Here is a 19,282-nt window from a genome sequence, read left to right on the forward strand (position 1 = left end):
CACTGAATTAATGTTATTAAAATAACTTCGTAGATTCTCAAGCAATCTTAAAAGCGTCCTTTTGTCTCTGGTGGTGTATGATGACGAGCACAGGGGATTCCTTGTGTTCGCTGTCACGGTTAGGGTCCAACATCTGTTAGTCATTAAGACGCGCCCTTGTTTATAGCGTAGTTACCGCTCTGTCAGTTAAGTAGAGCACTTCTCGATCTCATAATTATGCGTAAAATTCCCTGATTCAAATGAATGTTTGCGCTTAATTATCCATTGGGTATTTTGCGATTTATAAAAATTAACAGAAATAAAACAGCTGAATGCGTTAAGTTGGCAGTGGTGAATAAGCGAGGAAAACAGGGTATAATGTTAGTTTTCACACTGGATATACTCTCTGGGCTCAGCTATTGACCTAGATTCTCTGTCACGTGACAACGCGTCTCCTTTCATCTCGCTCGTGGTTGGAGTGAGAAAACTTCGAGTACAAGCGCTCTTGCACCGCCTTGCTGCTAATTACCAGCAACTAGAGCTCGGCCGCGCGACTCTGGATACTGCAAATCGAGTCCTGGTGCGGGCAGAAAAATTCTAACTTGGGCAGTTTTTATCGTAGAATGACGCGGAAAACGGCATATTTCATCTCCTGGATATCATGACATACCATAGGTGACGTTGTGAACGGTCACAATATGTTCTCATATTAGTCTTAATAATTTACATGGGAAACTTAAAAATGTTTGTCTATTGGGGACGGATGGAGGTGGTGGGTGGAGAAGCTATAAAAGACACTTAAAGACGTTTTTATCTTCTTATTGGAAAAAGTGAACTATGTTTTAGATAAGGACAAGTTATTAATCACTTTTCAAGCATTCGTTTCCACCTAAGCATTTGTAAATACAGCTTATGATGACTATAAAGCAGTCGAAACATGTACTGTTAAATATTTTTTAACTGCCAAAGGCAAATAAAGTATCGATTAGGTGGATAAAATATTTTTTGATTGTTATATTGTCATATCGATATGAACATGAAGTGGATAGTGGGTAATAGTATCTGCATTACATACAGAAACACTTTTAATACGATTGCTACAGGCTGCAATTAAATTAGACTTAAAATGACATTAATTCTTCGAAATCTTGAACCTATAATCATTTATGATGCTGAATAGGTCATGGACTCATTAAGGTTACACTGCACACTCCTAGGCAATGATGGACTCTGTGGAAGACATAAACACTTCAGTTATGTTCAATCAATTTTACGTTACACACAAAATATGTGAATGAAGTTTTCGTACCTGATCTAGTCTCCATCATTAGGGCTGTGTCAATTTATGACCATATGCACCTTAAGATTGTTGAATGAGAATCCTCTCCTGTTGTCGCTAAGTGTCATCTTGTAGAGACAAAAACTTCTTTCGACACCATATGATACAACGGGAGCGTACTTGAATAGAATTAAATCAGTTAGAGTAAAATCCTGGAAATCTACGGACAAATAACTGCAGAATTTCCTCTGTTTCCGTGAAGACAATAGCTCGGTTTCCAGGAATTGACGCAACAAGCAAACTATAGCTTTCACCCGCTAGAAACATTCCATACACTACCTTTCAATGGTTCTTCAGTAGAAGTATATTCCAGTCTATCCTGAAATATAATTTCTAGACCTTACTCTGAGTCTTATAAAACGACATTTAAATGAAAATTATAATGAGATTGTGTTCAAAATACGCCACAAAACTAAAGCAAGCCTAAATACGTGTTTGTTTTTGATTATCATGCTTGGAAACGTACTGAAAATACAAGACTACGTGATATAATGTTAAGAGAAAAACTATAACTTGTCGTAGAAATCCACCCCCTCTTCGGATTACACTTCTCTTCATCTGCAAACAAAGCAGTGTCTGTTCAAAAAGGTGCAATTTCAACTTCAATTTTTTATTTTTTATTTTTATTATTTCGTATACATGCAATGCAGTATGCGGATACTACCCAATGCCATTAGAAATCCAGACAAGAAAGATGCAATTCCATAAAAGTACTATCACCCCGATCATGGGTACGTTCTATGTGACTTTTATTATACGTTTCCTTGCGTTTTTTCGCAATTTTCTTAGTGTGGAAATAACATTTTTTGAACAAACACCCTTACCTGCAACAGAAATGCGCAATAGAGAGTACACCGCTCCGTCACGAGGGGCACACGGTGGTAAAAACACGTCAAATCCATATCAACTCCCGACCTCTATACATGAGGCAAAATATGAAGAAGAAAAAGAAGAAGAAGAAGAAGAACTGACTCCCGAAAATATTACAAGTTAAAACTTATTTCCTCTGAGAGTACAAATGAAAATAATAATTCAACGTGATGCGCATAATAATTATAGGAAGAAAATAAATGAATTTAATTGAATGTTATTTGCTTTACGTCCCACTAACTACTCTTTTACGGTTTTCGGAGACACCGAGGTGCCGGAATTTTGTCCCGCAGGAGATCCTTTACGTGCCAGTAAATCTATCGACACGAGGCTGACGTATTTGGGCACCTTTAAATACCACCGGACTGAGCCAGGATCGAACCTGCCAAATTGGGGTCAGAAGGCCAGCGCCTCAAACGTCTGAGCCACTCAGCTCGGCAAGAAGGCGAAAATAAATAGGGAGTTGATTGTGCGGTTAGGAGCGCGCAGCTGTGAACTTCCATTCCGGAGAACTCCACTGCCGGCAGCCCAGAAGATGGTTTTCCGTGCTTTCCCAATTTATCATAAGGCAAATGCGGGGTGTACCTTAATTAAGACTACGGCCACTTCCTTCCCTTTCCTATTCCACCGCCGCCATAAAACCTATCTGTGTCGGTGCGACGTAAAGCAACTTGTAAATAATAATAATAATAATAATAATAATAATAATAATAATAATAATAATAATAATAATAATAATAATAATAATAATAATAATAATAATAATACTAATAATAATAATCGTATACCATCAGTTACCGAGTTACAGATTTTTCACCGAGCTCGATAGCTGCAGTCGCTTAAGTGCGGCCAGTATCCAGTATTCGGGAGATAGTAGGTTCGAACCCCACTATCGGCAGCCCTGAAAATGGTTTTCCGTGGTTTCCCATTTTCACACCAGGCAAATGCTGGGGCTGTACTTTAATTAAGCCCACGGCCGCTTCCTTCCCACTCCTAGCCATTTCCTCTCCCATCATCGCCAATGCTGATGATATGCAGATATACAAACACACCACTACAAACAATTTCCATGAAACAGTTCAGCACATTAATTCGGATATTGAAAGGCTTACCGCCTATGCTAAAAACAACCACTTACTCCTAAATCCTCGTAAAACACAAAGTATTATCATAGGAAACTCTAAATTATTACATGTAATAAGCAATATCAATCCTCCTTCAATCATAATCAATGACATTGCTGTACCGTACCTTAAAAATGTAACTAATCTTGGAATCCCCATCAATGAGAATCTGACCTGGAATGAACACGTAACAAATGTATGTAGAAAGGTTCATGCAGCTCTATATCCCCTGAAACGTCACAAGAATTCTTTTCCTCAAAAACTTAAATTAAAATTAATCCAAGCATTACTATTCCCAATTTTAGACTACTGTGACACAGTACTAGTCAATCTAAATGCTGAACAAGCTTTGAGACTTCAGCGAGCACAAAACTCATGCATACGATATGCCTTCCAACTGCGACATGACACTCATGTTACACCATATTTCAAAACATTGGAATGGCTACGCATAAATGAACGAAGGAATTATCACCTAATGACACTTGTTTACCAAGTGCTCTCGACGAACACTCCTACTTACCTCTCTTCTAATTTTCGTTTCCTTTCCTCATTCCATGAAATTAGTACCCGTTCTGGTTCCTTACTTGAAATTCCACTAAGTCGAACCAATTCCTACAATCAATCCTTTTTAGTTACCGCATCGAGACTCTGGAATACACTCCCAATGGACATTCGGCACCTTACTTCCTCTCATAAATTCAAATCTGCCTGCAGAAAGTTTTTCCTGGTAACATAAAACTGAGTTGTGTGAGTCATTGTGTGTATGTTGTGTGAATGGGTTTTCTTCATTTATTATTATTATTATTATTATTATTATTATTATTATTATTATTGATTAATAATATTAATATTATTATTATTATTATTATTATTATTATTATTATTATTATTATTATTATTATTATTATTATTATTAGTAATTATCACATTAATTGCTGTACTGATATGTAGGCCTAACTTACCGGTAGTCTTAGAATTATCTGTCTGTAGTATTATTTCTTTTTAGAATTTCTATGTCTTACTTTTATGTTTACATTTTTAAATTCTGTTTATAGTGGTTAAGTGTAAGAGAGGGCCGTGAGCCCTAACTTCGCCACAAATGTAAGTCAGGAATAAATAAAAAATAAAAATAATACCTATCTGTGTCGGTGCGACGTAAAGCAAATAGCACAACAAAAAAAACAGATTTTCCAAAGTTATTTCTACCTAGTCTGTCTGTCAGTTTTAACAATTCAATAGTGCTGCTAATAATAATAATAATAATAATAATAATAATAATAATAATAATAATAATAATAATAATAATAAACATCCAAAATTATTAGACCATTAAAACGAAAACAAGACCAAGCTTCCCAGGAAAAACACTCTAGAAACTACTACAAGGGTTTTAAAGAAGAACTCCAAAATTGGCAAGCGCTCATTCTTTGCTTCAAGCGTCCAGACGGATCATTAGAAACAAATTACAAGCAAAACTACAAACTTCTTACAGACTACTTTAAAAGGCTATTAAATTCCTAAAGTCCACAAAACCAATTAACCTTTGAGAAACGTACACCAAATCCTGACTCAGAACCTCCCACTCTAGAACAAATCTAGCAAATAATTCGAGAATTGGAAGATAATACAGCATCATGGGAATATAGGATAATTGCTGAAGTGTTGAAAACAAGTGGTGAGATAATGGCTTACGCAATTCAATAAATCATACAAAACATTTGGTGGAATACTGAGAAAATTCCAGAAGACTGGAGATGTGCACTAATTCACCCTCTCCACAAGGAAGGGGATAAACAAGATATAAACAATTACAGGGGGATTTCCTTACTATCAGTCATCTACAAAATTTTAATCTAAAGCACTATTGACTAGATTATAAAAACAAACCGACCATCTCATTGGATAATATCAGGCAGGGTTTCAAAAAGGAATATCATGCCCAAAACAAATCTTAAACCAAAAAACTACTTTACAAATTCGTAAAATAAAACAAACAATAATTACGTTTGATGACTTCAAAAAAGCTTATGATTCAGAATACCGACAGACTCTATTCAACATAATTGAAGAATTTCATGTCGACAGAAAACAAGGGAATTGATCAATCAAAATCTAACAGACACAACAGCGAAATTTAAATTTTTAGGAGAAATTTCAGAGCCACTCGAAATTACAACAGGAGTCAGACAAGGCGATGGATTATCACAACTACTATGCCATCTAGTTCTGGAAAAAGTGGTTCGAGAATGGAAAAATGAAACTGAAGGGATCAGTATTGGTAGACTTCTCAAAAACAAAATTCACCTTGATTGCCTCGCCTTTTCAGATGACTTGGCAATCCTCCCCAACAACAAACAAGAAGCACTCCAGTCCGTAGAAAAATTCATGACATAACGGCAAGAACAAGTCTGCAAATTTCATATAAAAAGAAAAAGTGTATGGAAGATACAAAATCATGATTTAACAACCATGTTCTAATTACTAGATATGGGGAAAATCTCCCAAGTAGATAAATTCAAATACCTAAGTGAAATTATACAACCAAACGGGATAAATCAGCAAGCAAACAAAGAAAGAATTACAAAATTACAGGAAGCCTACAAAATTGTCCCGAGCAGATACAACAAAAAATCTATATCCCAAAAAGCAAAATTACGAAACTACAATACAGTTGTCAAACAAGAAGCCCTTTATTCATCAGAAACTTCGTGGCAGATCACAAATGAAAAACGTCTGAAAACAAGAGAGGAAAATTCTCAGGAAAATTCTAGGACCTAAATGCGAAAATGGTATTTGGATGAAAAGGAAATCACAGGAAATCTATTAAGAAAAATTCACAGACACCATTAGAAAAAGAAGATTAAAATTCTATGGTTACCTAATCAGGATGGATAACAATAGGGTAACAATGAAAATGCTAAATCTCGCAGTATCTCTAACAAAATCACAACTGGCTTACAGAAATATACAAAGATCTTCAGGAAATTGGTACAAATGAAGAAATCTTGCAAGACAGAAAGAAATTAATAAATCTAGTAAACAAACCCAAATTTGCTGATCAACCTAAAAGACAAACTACGGGATGAACGGAAGAACGCATAAAGAAGCATATTTATATGTATATATTGCAAGTTGCTTTCCTTCGCACTGATACAGATAGGTCATATGATGACGATGGGATAGGAAAGGGTTAGGAGTGGGAAGGAAGCGGTTGTGGCGTTAATTAAGGTACAGCCCCAGCATTTGCCTGGTGTGAAATGGGAAACCACGGAAAACCATCTTCAGGGGAGTTCGAACCCACTATCTCCCGGATGCAAGTTCACAGCCATGCGCCCCTAACCGCACGGCCAACTCGCCCGTAGAAGAAAACATAAAGGTCCAATAATACTGCGTTGAGGAATTCCCCCACTTAATGATCACAGCATCAGATAATGCTTTCCCTACTCTAATTTTCTCTCTATTTTCCAGAAATATAGCCAAATTTCATTTCTAAATTTTTCGACTTCCTGACGGGATTCGAACCCCCGTCCTTCTGGGTGAACAATGAACGCCTCTAGGCAGCCCCTATACGAAGCACTGGCCCGATCCGTTTCCTTTCACCCCCACTCCTCCCATTCACCACCCTTGCTCCACTTCTACAGTAGATGCATCCCCTGACCACAATTTGAAAGAAACCGAACCTCGGAAGTATGCGACGAAGACACGCATCAAAAGCTGTCAATCTAAGATAACGGAGATGTCGGATTGACAGCCCAAGGCGCAGCACTGGGCATTGTGTCGACCAAGGAGGATATTGCCTGCAGGCACATTCAAATTACACCTCTTGTAGCATGCATGGAGAAGAAGGAATGCCACCAATTAGCAGTGCAACCGCTCAAGATGAATATCATATAGCCGAGACATTCAAATAGGCGGCTTCCACGTCTCACCCTGCTATAAGGAGAAAAAAATATCGATCGGGGCTGTACAGGGGTCACGGCAACATGTTTCACATACCGCAAGATAAGTACTGTCGAAATAATGTATCCAGTCAGGTCACTACTGCCAATCGCTACCAGTTTAGAATGTGTGACAATCAACTACAGAGGTGGCCGTTCTCATAAGCGGGCCTTACACGATCAATATTATTGACGCAATATTGGTAAAAAAGCTGTAGCCCTCACACGATTCAATAATATTGATAAATAAAGTGTCAGTTTCAATTGTGCAGTCAGAGAGGATGGATCTACCGGTTCTAATCGCGTCTGCTTTGGTCATCAAGAAGAGGAAAAGAAGGAGGCAGAAAGCTGGTTAAATAGACGTACGAGTCATGGATATGGGGAATTGCTTCGAGGACTCAACAGTGAACCAGATGACTACAGAATTTTTTTAAGAATGGATGAACAGCTGTTTCAACACCTAGTTGCATTGGTTTCACCATTTAAAATAAAGCAGGATACGGTTATGAGGAAGGCCATTTCACCAGCGGATCAACTTGCAGTCACATTTTCTAGCAACAGGCAACAGCTTTGAAGATTTGAAATTTTCATGTTACATGGCTGCAACTACCAGAAGTGAAATAGTTGAAGGAGCCTGTGATGCACGACATAGAAACAACCTCTACAGACTCACTGACGTTTTATTGCACCATATGGCAATATACACCTCACACGTGGCAATAATATTGAAGCCGCCTCAATATATTGACGGGCGTTCAATAAAAATCGGACGGATTTTATTTTCTTCAATATTATTGCCATCAATATTATTGTTTCAATATACTCCTCACACGGTCAATATATTGATCAATATCGATATTGACTCAATAATATTGACCGTGTAAGGTAGCCTTAGTATTCCTGAGGGTTTTCCCACCACCTCTCTAGTATTTAAACCCAGCAGTGCTACGTACGACGAGTCCATCAGATGTGCGCTTCCTGTGGCTGTTCCTTGAAACTACCACATCAGTCACAACTAGAATGCACTAAATAATTATGACCAGAACACTGTGACTCGGAGCGAAAATGAGAGGAAGTGGGGCTAGCAGGAAATTGCAATTTTTGGAGTGAATTTCCGTGGTTACTCCAGTGGTCATTGTTCAGGGGAGGGAGCCGGAGTTAGTACGTTTACATGCAGGATTCAGATCGATCTGAGTGCATTTCCCGTATTGAAAACGCCATGCAAACGGGGACTCAGTTCGGATTGAGACTCAAGCTCGATACGTTAAAATCTGGGATCGTATCATACTCGGTTCGATTTGAGTTCCATGTAAACGCGGATCGTACTGAGATCGTATTGAAAATGACTGCGCACACACTCCATGTTTGTTCTATCGAAATAACAGATATAATAAGCCAGTATATATATTTACCTGTATACATGATCAACATCATATTATATGACGGCAAGCTCTTGCGATTAACAAAATCACGATAACCTTCTGTTGGGGGTAAAACTGGAATGTGCGTTCCATCTATTGCACCAATTACATTTGGAATACCACGCATACTTTCAAAACCGAAAATTATCTCCTGGGCTTCTACTGCATTTGGCGTTTTTTAAAACTAAGAGGTGAAACTGATTTTACGATAATTCTGCATCGTTCGTATACGTCGATATTGCCTGGCGGATTGAATACGATACTCAATCAATCAATACTGATCTGCATTTAGGGCAGTCGCCCAGGTGGCAGATTCCCTATCTGTTGCTTTCCTAGCCTTTTCCGAAATGATTTCAAAGAAATTGGAAATTTATTGAACATCTCCGTTGGTAAGTTATTCCAATCCCTAACTCCCCTTCCTATAAATGAATATTTGCCCCAGTTTGTCCTCTTGAATTCCAACTTTATCTTCATATTGTGATCTTTCCTACTTTTATAGACGTCATTCAAACCTATTCGTCTACTAATGTCAATCCACGCCATCTCTCCGCTGACAGCTCGGAACATACCACTTAGTCGAGCAGCTCTTTTTCTTTCTCTCAATTCTTCCCAACCCAAACATTGCAACATTTTAGTAACGCTACTCTTTTGTCGGAAATCACCCAGAACAAATCGAGCTGCTTTTCTTTGGATTTTTTCCAGTTCTTGAATCAGGTAATCCTGGTGAGGGTCCCATACACTGGAACCATACTCTAGTTGGGGTCTTACCAGAGACTTATATGCACTCTCCTTTACATCCTTACTACAACCCCTAAACACCCTCATAACCATGTGCAGAGATCGGTACCCTTTATTTACAATCCCATTTATGTGATTACCCAAATGCTACATGTAAACGGGGATCGTATTCAGTACGGTAAGTGTACTCAAATCGATTCACGCGCAGGAGTAAACAGCTAATGGAGTGGGAGGGAATGACATATATTCATCTAGTCGATATGCGTTTAAAATTTTACTCTGATGAGCAGTATTGAGTTAGAGATTGTAGCCGTTTTGGCTAAATCGCACTGTGGTCAGCCCGGTAAATATTATAGTTCGATGTGGTTCATGACTGCGATTTCGACAGACCAAGTGTGTGAGTAAGGGGTGAGCAAAGGATGGGTAAGACACGAAATCTCGGCTCGTTTGATCGCAGCCATTGGCCTACGTAGGCTATTTCATTTCCGAAGTCGTGCAAGCAATGGGCTTTCCATTGGTCACCATGTCTAAAGAGTACCATGAATACGTAGGTTCGAGCAAAATCACCATTGCCAGGATCATGTTGACATGAGCCCCCATCTACTGACTTGAATGGTATGAGAGGATAGACGGATCACAGTGCATCGGATTACTGGATAACAACAAATTGTGGACAGCCATGCACTTCCTCGCGACCGTCCCACTGTTCACCACACGTCACAAGACGCAGAGAATGACATTGGCACACGACCACCACCACTGAACTCTCAAGGCATAAAGAAAGATCGCCTAGACAAATGAGCTGTGGTACCAATTTGTTTGGCAGGGTACTAGGGCATCAGTCAATAACATGCCTTTAGAATTATCGCCAAGGTGGCAGATTCCCTATCAGTTGTTTTCCTAGCCTTTTCTTAAACATTTTCAAACAACTTAGAAATTTATCGAACGTTTCCCTTGATAAATTGTTCCAATCCCTTATTTCTGGGCTTATACATGTATATTTGCTCCAATTTTTCCTCTTGAATTCCAACTTTATCTTCATATTATGATCTTCCCTACTTTTAAAAGGGGCTGCCTGGCCGAGGTGGTAAAGGCGTGCTCGGTTCGCCCGGAAGGACGTGGGTTCGAATCCGCATCAGGAAGTCGTAAAATTCAAGAAACGAGATTTCCACTTCCGGAGGTGAATATGGCCCTCAGCCTACACCAAAAATGAGTACCACGTTAATTCCTGGGGGCAAAGGCGGCCGGGCGTAGAGCCTTTACATCAATCGGGAGGAATTCAGTTATATTATATTGACTGCCAAGTAAGCACACATAATAGCAACAACTAAAAAGTAGGTTTTGTGCGGCTTGTTTTTTTATAATCGTGGTGCTAATTCAGGTAAGTTTTCGGCAAATATGAGATAGGAAAAGGCAGGAACTGGGAAGGAAGAACTCTGGCCATAATAACAGCCCTAGCAACTTGCCTGGTGTAAAAATAGTGAAACTACGGAAAACAGTCTTCACGGCTGCCGATGATGCTTATCGAACCTATGATCTCCAGAATGCAAGCTACATCTATATAGCCCGTACAAGTCATTCGGTTACAGTAATATAGTTTTACCGAGCTCGATAACTGCAGACGCTTAAGTGCGGCCAGTATCCAGTATTCGGGAGATAGTGTGTCCGAACCCCACTGTCGGCAGCCCTGAAGATGGTTTTCCGTGGTTTCCCATTTTCACACCAGACAAATGCCGGGGCTGTACCTTAATTAAAGCCACGACCACTTCCTTCCCACTCCTAGCCCTTTGCTGTCCCATCGTCCCCATAAGATCTATCTGTGTCGGTGCAACGTAAAGCAAATCGCCGAAGGTATTACGATTACACTCACCGCAACAACACTTTCAAAGCTCGTACCGTGGCGTTTCGCTCTAGTGTCGATAATATCATGAGATTTAATTTCTGCCGAAAGCGATATTCTTATCTGTGGGCAAGTCATGCTCACACTTAACCATATTTGAGTAATGTGTAGGAAGACGATAGCTGGCTAACATTTGACGCGTGCACCGATGAATTTCATTGCTTGCGACAAGCAAACACTTGCATGAAAGATACTTCTATTTCCATTTTCGAACCAATATTGAAACTTCAAACGATGTCTAGTTAAACACCGGCTGAACGTTCTTTATGCAATGGAATACCATGCGTAACTTAGACACTGTTTAGGGAGACGTTGTCCAAGGCCCCATCGGTTCAAAACGCACCATAAGTAAAGCACACTGAGTCGTGTGCAGAGATACTCTTGAACCCGCACATCATTAAGGGGATCGTTAATTTAGATGATGGGTCATTCGCTTCCGTTCAGACCTTTCACTTCACATCCTTGTTCTTCCTCTTTCATCGTCTTAAGCCGACACCCCAGTGAAAAAATCGATATATTGATCATTCTGATGAAGTTTTTTATTTTTATGATTGAAATTGAAAGGATTGGGTTTCTTCTCTTCTTGTCACGAAGTTATTCCGCTGAATTTAAACAATTTATCACTGTAGTAATGCTTTGTTTGCCAATGTTAATGTTACAATTAAATCCCATTTTTTCCAATAATATTCTGCCAAATGTAACAAAATGTGTATGGTATATTTATTACAGCTATGTGAAGAAGCCTGCGTATGGGGTTATCCATTGCAGAATTTTTTCCAAGTAGTAGGAATTTTTAAGTCCAAAATTTTAGAACTTAAAAATTACACAAACTTGAGTACGATTATCTTCTTATATAAATTATGTACAGAAAAATCGATACGTAGTGCTTTTAAGAGAACTATTGTCTACCTACGAATTTACATAGGGGGGAGACCTAGCTTAACACGGGGGAAAATAGGCCAGTATTCATTCGATTGTTATATATGCTACAAACGTTGTTGACAAATGCTGCACATATCCCAGTATTGGCACGCTTCAGAGCAATCAGAACTTCAATAATGTCAAAATTCTAATTATAATATTTTAAAATGTTCAAAATTTCCCGCCTTTTTAACAATATATCATTGTTTCCTTCATAACTCTCTTACTGATTCACGGATAATTATGATTTTTTCAGAGTTTCCTTCCATAATGTTGTACTACAATGTGTACCTCATTCAGATCAATAGGATTTAAATTCGATTTTATATAACATTTTTATTTAAAAACTATTAATATTTTCTGGTGCTCGGAATAAAAACGCGACAAAAAATGCAAATCACAGTCTATGTTAATGATTGAGGTTCATTTTGTAGCTGGAGTTTTGATACACACTTTAAAAAGGAAAAGTACGAAAATTCTTATAAACTTGGAATTTATAAGGAAAACAGTGATGTATTGTTAAAAAGGCGGGAATTTTGAATATTTTATTTTAAAATATTAAAATTATTAAAATTCTGACATTATTGAAGTTGCATATTTAACAATCGAATGAATATTAACCTGTTTTTTCCTTTGTTAAGCTGGGTCTCCCCCCCTTAACGAGTGAATTAAATTTCGTGAAAATGGAGTTAAAAATTTCAAAAAAATATTTTGAAAAACTATTAATTGTATATGAAAGAAATGTTCGTGATATCTCTACATTTATGTAGGTGTCATTGCCACAAAGTTTCGTGAAAATCCATGCATTAAGTTAAAATACATTTTTATCTCCGGAATGTCGCCTTAAGCAGCTGGTCGTTATTGTGCAATAATGTGCAAGCGAAATAATAATGTTTGAAGTAGTGTAGGAGTCCCGCAGGCTCATTGTCAGAACGACGAAGTACGTGTCAATTTCTTAATCAAGTATGATAAAATATTTATCTTGTAAATTGTTTATCATTCGGTATTTAATCATTTATTTAATCATTTAATCATTTAATCATTTAATCATTTATGCACGGTTTAGTTTTCATTTGGTGAGAACGAATGAGAAACGTGAAATTTTTCGGTCATTAAAATGTACGTTATATCTAATCTCACACTAAACCGTTTCCTAGAACACACTGATAAGACTTCGCTCATGAAAACTGATACTAACGGTCCATAATTTGAATTTTATTTCAGGAAGTCTCACAGACCCAACGTCAGTAAAATATTGAGTTCTCACCTCAGCGGCTGAGAGTTAACAAAATGTACGCTTTATTGCTGCCTCTGTGAATCAGCACCGGAGACTCAATTTCAGTTTGTAGTAAACTCTCTCTTGTACAGCTTATAAATGAGCCGTCATATCCCCTACTTCCTACGGCGCAATGTACAACATCTTCCTAGCGAGAGCACCCACCGGAAGTAAGCAAGTCTCCACCGGCAATGATTCGTGAAACGGATGTGTGTGCCTAAATGTAGTGGAAACACAGAGCTGGGAAGAAATTGACTAAACATAATCCAATTACTTGTTCCGAATAAATTTTAGTAACTTTTGCTTACAATCGGTACTTTTTACAACATGTAAATTTACTCGTAAATGAAATTAAATTACAAGCATTACATCCTAGTAATTGTTACATCCCAGTCATCCGTGTAAATCGCACAGAAGCAGAAACAGGACGAAATAAAGTAATAATGAAGATAACATTTTCACTCCCACTACAGTACAACCAGCAGCTTCACTAGTTTATTATTATTAATATACTAGCGAATGTACCCGTGCTTCGCTACGGTATTCTACATTGTATTCGAATATCGAAGTAAATAGTGTACATGCAGTAAATAAGATAGTTTTAAAATTGCATGTCTCTTAGCGTTATCCGAGAAAGAGCATGGGGAGGTCCCCGTACGTTTCCAATGTAAAGTGTTTGTTACGGATTTGTGATATAACGGCAGGCTCACTTGCCTACTGGCATTCACAATCAGGTTGGGAAGTTTACATTATAATTGCAGGCCCCATTGCCTACTATGCGGACAGAATCGATTTGGGCAGTTTTCGTTAAAATGGCAGCCCCCCTTTCCTACCTCCAGACAGATTACAGTTTTTATTATAATGGCAGGCAATTACCCTACTATCACTCGAAATTGAGTTGTGCAGTTATCATTATAATGACAGGCCCCTTTTCCTACTGCCAGCCAGCGTACTGCCAGTCACACCAAGTTGGTGAGTTTCCATCAAAATAGCAGGCCACTATGCCTAATGCCAGTCACATTTTAGATGAGTACATTTCTTTATAATGGCGGGCACCCTTGCCTACTGCCAAACACAATCGGGTAGGGGAGTTTTAAACAAAACTGCATGCTCACTTACCTTCTGCAAGTCAAATCGAGAAGGGAACTATTCATTACAATTGTAGGCCTTCCTTACTAATGACAGTTACACAGGAGTTGGAGAAGGAACCCTTTCCTACTGCCAGTCAAAGTCGGTGTGGGGAGTACTGATTACAATAGCAGACCGACCCTTTCTCGATCGCTAAATCGACATCAGTGAATATATATAGATCGACATACGAAAGTATATGCGTGTTTACAATATTGAAGACCTTTATTTACAGATTAACTGCTACTAAACGTACGTCATATCGACAAAGGATTATACCATAAGACACGCCGGATTTAGTAGCCTAAATGGCTGGTCCAATGATATGTCATCTATTCTTGGGTCAGATTTAGAAACGTGGAACAGGGTAAAGGTTTTGTAAGATCATCTCACATTACATTACTTTTCGGATAATAATGTGACAGCTACATACGTAGCATTTGGCTCACATATGGCTACTGAGTGGGCCAATTTTCGTGAAGAGTTTGATGATTCTGTATTTCATATAAGTAATTGAAAGTATGAATAATGCATGTGAAAATTCCAAATTGACTTAACATCGATTAATAGAGAAAAATCAAACGTAAAAGGGATACAGATACGGCATAAAGTCATAAGACCAAGGTTGTAGATGATTCCAAATTGAACGGAGATTGTGCAATCCGTTACGTGATAGGAATTTCCGAAGGTCTGCACCATCATTAAAATTGCCTGCATATTTCGATATTCTTCGGGGATAAAAAATTAAAAATTTAATGATATAGGATTTTTCATTCGTTACAGGCTAAAACGTATAATTTTGTCAAATTTCAATTATCTTCTTATTCTTCTGGCAGATTATGCCACAATGTGGATTTTGGGCGAGGCGGGTAAAAATTAGGACTTTCAGGAAATCAAAAATTATGGAGATTGTTATTATTACCCCTTAAACGGAAAGCTGTAGGAAAATTTCGCCAAAATAGTCAGTGTAGAGGTACACAGTCGTTACGATTTGATTTATATAGATAAGGAATCTGCTCCATGTAAAACACCTTTTGGGCTATGTCCGCTGGACTTAACCTGCAAAAGTGACCATTCATGATATCTCCCTTATTAATCCTCCTGACGAAAAAATGCACATGAAAAAAAAAAGGTTTAGAGGTGGAATTCCATCAGGTTTGGTCGATTTCCAGTCAGGTTGGTCTTGTTCTGTATATATTGTGGAAGAGTAAAATCACCATTTCGGTTCCTTATAAACCGCCAGGCCATTCCGGAACATGAAATGTTATTTACGTTTAAAACCTACCTTTGGACAGGTGGATGCTAAATATAAATTTTGTTTCGAATGTCTTCAGTAGTTTTCAAGTTGTAAGGAATACGCTTTACACGCACCCGCTCGTGAGTTAAGTCCGATGGGACTTGTACAGGAAAACGGTCCTTTAATGATATCTCCCTTATTGATCCTCGTATCGAAATGATGCACATGAGAAAAAAAGGTTTAGACATTAATTTCTACCAAGGTAGGTAGACTTCCATAAACTTTTGTTGTGTATATTTTTTGGAAGTGCAAAATCACTGTTTCGGTTTCGTATAAACCCCCAGTTAGTTCAGGGATTTAGAAACAATATTTGCCCTGAAATCTATCAAGGACAGGTGTATTCTAAATACGAATCTTGGTGGAAATGCATCCAGTAGTTTCTAGCATTCACGTACATACGGCGTAATTAAGGAAGAAAATAATACAGTTAAGAATGTTGAAACTAATAGAAAATGGATTATAACTGAGGACAGCCGGATAACGACAAATAAATAAATGCCGTGAGTTATGGATATAATAAAGCGCTAACAGAGGAGAAATTTAGGTTCAGTGATTCTTAGGTAAACAAATATGAAGATGACTAATGGTGTTATTACTTAATCTATTCGAGGGCGGTTATAACCTCCAACGATATTCCGCCAATATCCCGCAGATGAGCCGATTGATGCCTCTCTTGCCATCTACCCAAGGAACAACAACGAATTTAAAAGCATGATGAGGAAAATGGCAATACGTTACTTCCCTACTGGCATGCAGTCAGAGACGTTGCCATGGTAACCTGTAGGTTCGTTGTCGGTCTGTCGGTCACTAAATGCAGAGCATGATACCAGCAGAAAATTGTAAATTTCTCCGTCATGTGAAGAGTAAGGTAAATTATGAACATAACGAAAGTTGTTTATAATGAAGAGACGTTTCACGTACGGTAAACGAAGTTTACAGAAAATCAATAGTATAAGAGAAAATAGAGGAAAACCACTGTGGTTTTCCTATAAACACCCCGTCTATTCAAAGATTTTAAAATTATATGCATATCGGAACCTTTCCTGGGATGAGTATACTCTAAATATGAAGTTTGGCTGAGATCTATCCAGCCGTTTCGACGTGATGGTGGGAAAACCACTCTGGTTTTCCTATAAACCCCCCGTCTATTCAAGGATTTTAAAATGATATGCATATCTAAACCTTCCCCGGGATTAGTATACTCTAAATACAATGTTTGGTTGAGATCCATCCAGCCGTTTCGACGTGATGGTGGAAAAACCATTCTGATTTTCCTATAAACCCCCCATATATTCAAATATTTTAAAATGATATGCATTTGTAAAACTTCCCCGCGATGAGTATCCTCTAAATATGAAGTTTGGTTGAGATCTATCCAGCCGTTTCGACGTGATGGTGGAAAAACCATTCTGGTTTTCCTATAAACCCCCTGTCTATTCAAGGATTTTAAAATGATATGCATATCAAAACCTTCTCCGGGATGAGTATACCCTAAATATGAAGTTTGGTTGAGATCTATCCAGCCGTTTCGACGTGATGGTGGAACAGACAAACAGACAGACAAACAGAAACAATTTTACTTATATAGATTTTTACACTCGTTCTTCACCCCCTTTCCATCCCCGCCCAAAGGAGTCCTATGAGTGCCTTACACAACAGTATATTTTTTTCCCAGATATTAAGTCTTATTTGTACCTATTTTGGTTGACAGCTATGCCGAAACGTACATGCATAATCTCACTGCTCTAGAATCCTGGAGCTGACGTTGCCATGGTTACGGCAGTTCATTTCTTTATCCGATTCCTAGAGCAGGGGTAGTGTGGTGCCAATATCTCCGTAACGGTTGGTTTTAGGGCCTTAAAACATGGTTTTCGGGCCCGTAGGGCTTACCGAGTTTTGTTCTTTGCGTCAAGAGGATTAAATTGAGCTTTGTCTCGTCCTTATACGACAAATTCGATATTTTGCCTATAATAGTATAAGAGAAAATGGAGGAAAACCGTTTTTCCTATAAAACCCCCGTCTTTTCAAAGATTTTAAAATGATATGCATATCGAAACCTTCCCCGGGGTCAGTATACTCTAAATATGAAGTTTGGTTGAGATCTATCCAGCCGTTTCGACGTGATGGTGGAACAGACAAACAGACAGACAAACAGACAAACAGAAACAATTTTATTTATATATATCTATATCTATATATCTATATAAATAAAATTGTTTCTGTTTGTCTGTTTGTCTGTCTGTTTGTCTGTTCCACCATCACGTCGAAACGGCTGGATAGATCTCAACCAAACTTCATATTTAGAGTATACTGACCCCGGGGAAGGTTTCGATATGCATATCATTTTAAAATCTTTGAAAAGACGGGGGTTTTATAGGAAAAACGGTTTTCCTCCATTTTCTCTTATACTATTGTAGGCAAAATATCGAATTTGTCGTATTAGGACGAGACAAAGCTCAATTTAATCGTCTTGACGCAAAGAACAAAACTCGGTAAGCCCTACGGGCCCGAAAACCATGTTTTAAGGCCCTAAAACCAACCGTTACGGAGATATTGGCACCACACTACCCCTGCTCTAGGAATCGGATAAAGAAATGAACTGCCGTAACCATGGCAACGTCAGCTCCAGGATTCTAGAGCAGTGAGATTATGCATGTACGTTTCGGCATAGCTGTCAACCAAAATAGGTACAAATAAGACTTAATATCTGGGAAAAAAATATACTGTTGTGTAAGGCACTCATAGGACTCCTTTGGGCGGGGATGGAAAGGGGGTGAAGAACGAGTGTAAAAATCTATATAAATAAAATTGTTTCTGTTTGTCTGTCTGTTTGTCTGTTCCACCATCACGTCGAAACGGCTGGATAGATCTCAACCAAACTTCATATTTAGGGTATACTCATCCCGGAGAAGGTTTTGATATGCATATCATTTTAAAATCCTTGAATAGACAGGGGGTTTATAGGAAAACCAGAATGGTTTTTCCACCATCACGTCGAAACGGCTGGATAGATCTCAACCAAACTTCATATTTAGAGGATACTCATCGCGGGGAAGTTTTCCATATGCATATCATTTTAAAATATTTGAATATATGGGGGGTTTATAGGAAAATCAGAATGGTTTTTCCACCATCACGTCGAAACGGCTGGATGGATCTCAACCAAACATTGTATTTAGAGTATACTAATCCCGGGGAAGGTTTAGATATGCATATCATTTTAAAATCCTTGAATAGACGGGGGGTTTATAGGAAAACCAGAGTGGTTTTCCCACCATCACGTCGAAACGGCTGGATAGATCTCAACCAAACTTCATATTTAGAGGATACTCATCGCGGGGAAGTTTT

Source organism: Anabrus simplex, chromosome 1 (genome assembly GCF_040414725.1).
Source record: "Anabrus simplex isolate iqAnaSimp1 chromosome 1, ASM4041472v1, whole genome shotgun sequence".
In the NCBI taxonomy this organism is placed as follows: Eukaryota; Metazoa; Arthropoda; class Insecta; order Orthoptera; family Tettigoniidae; genus Anabrus; species Anabrus simplex.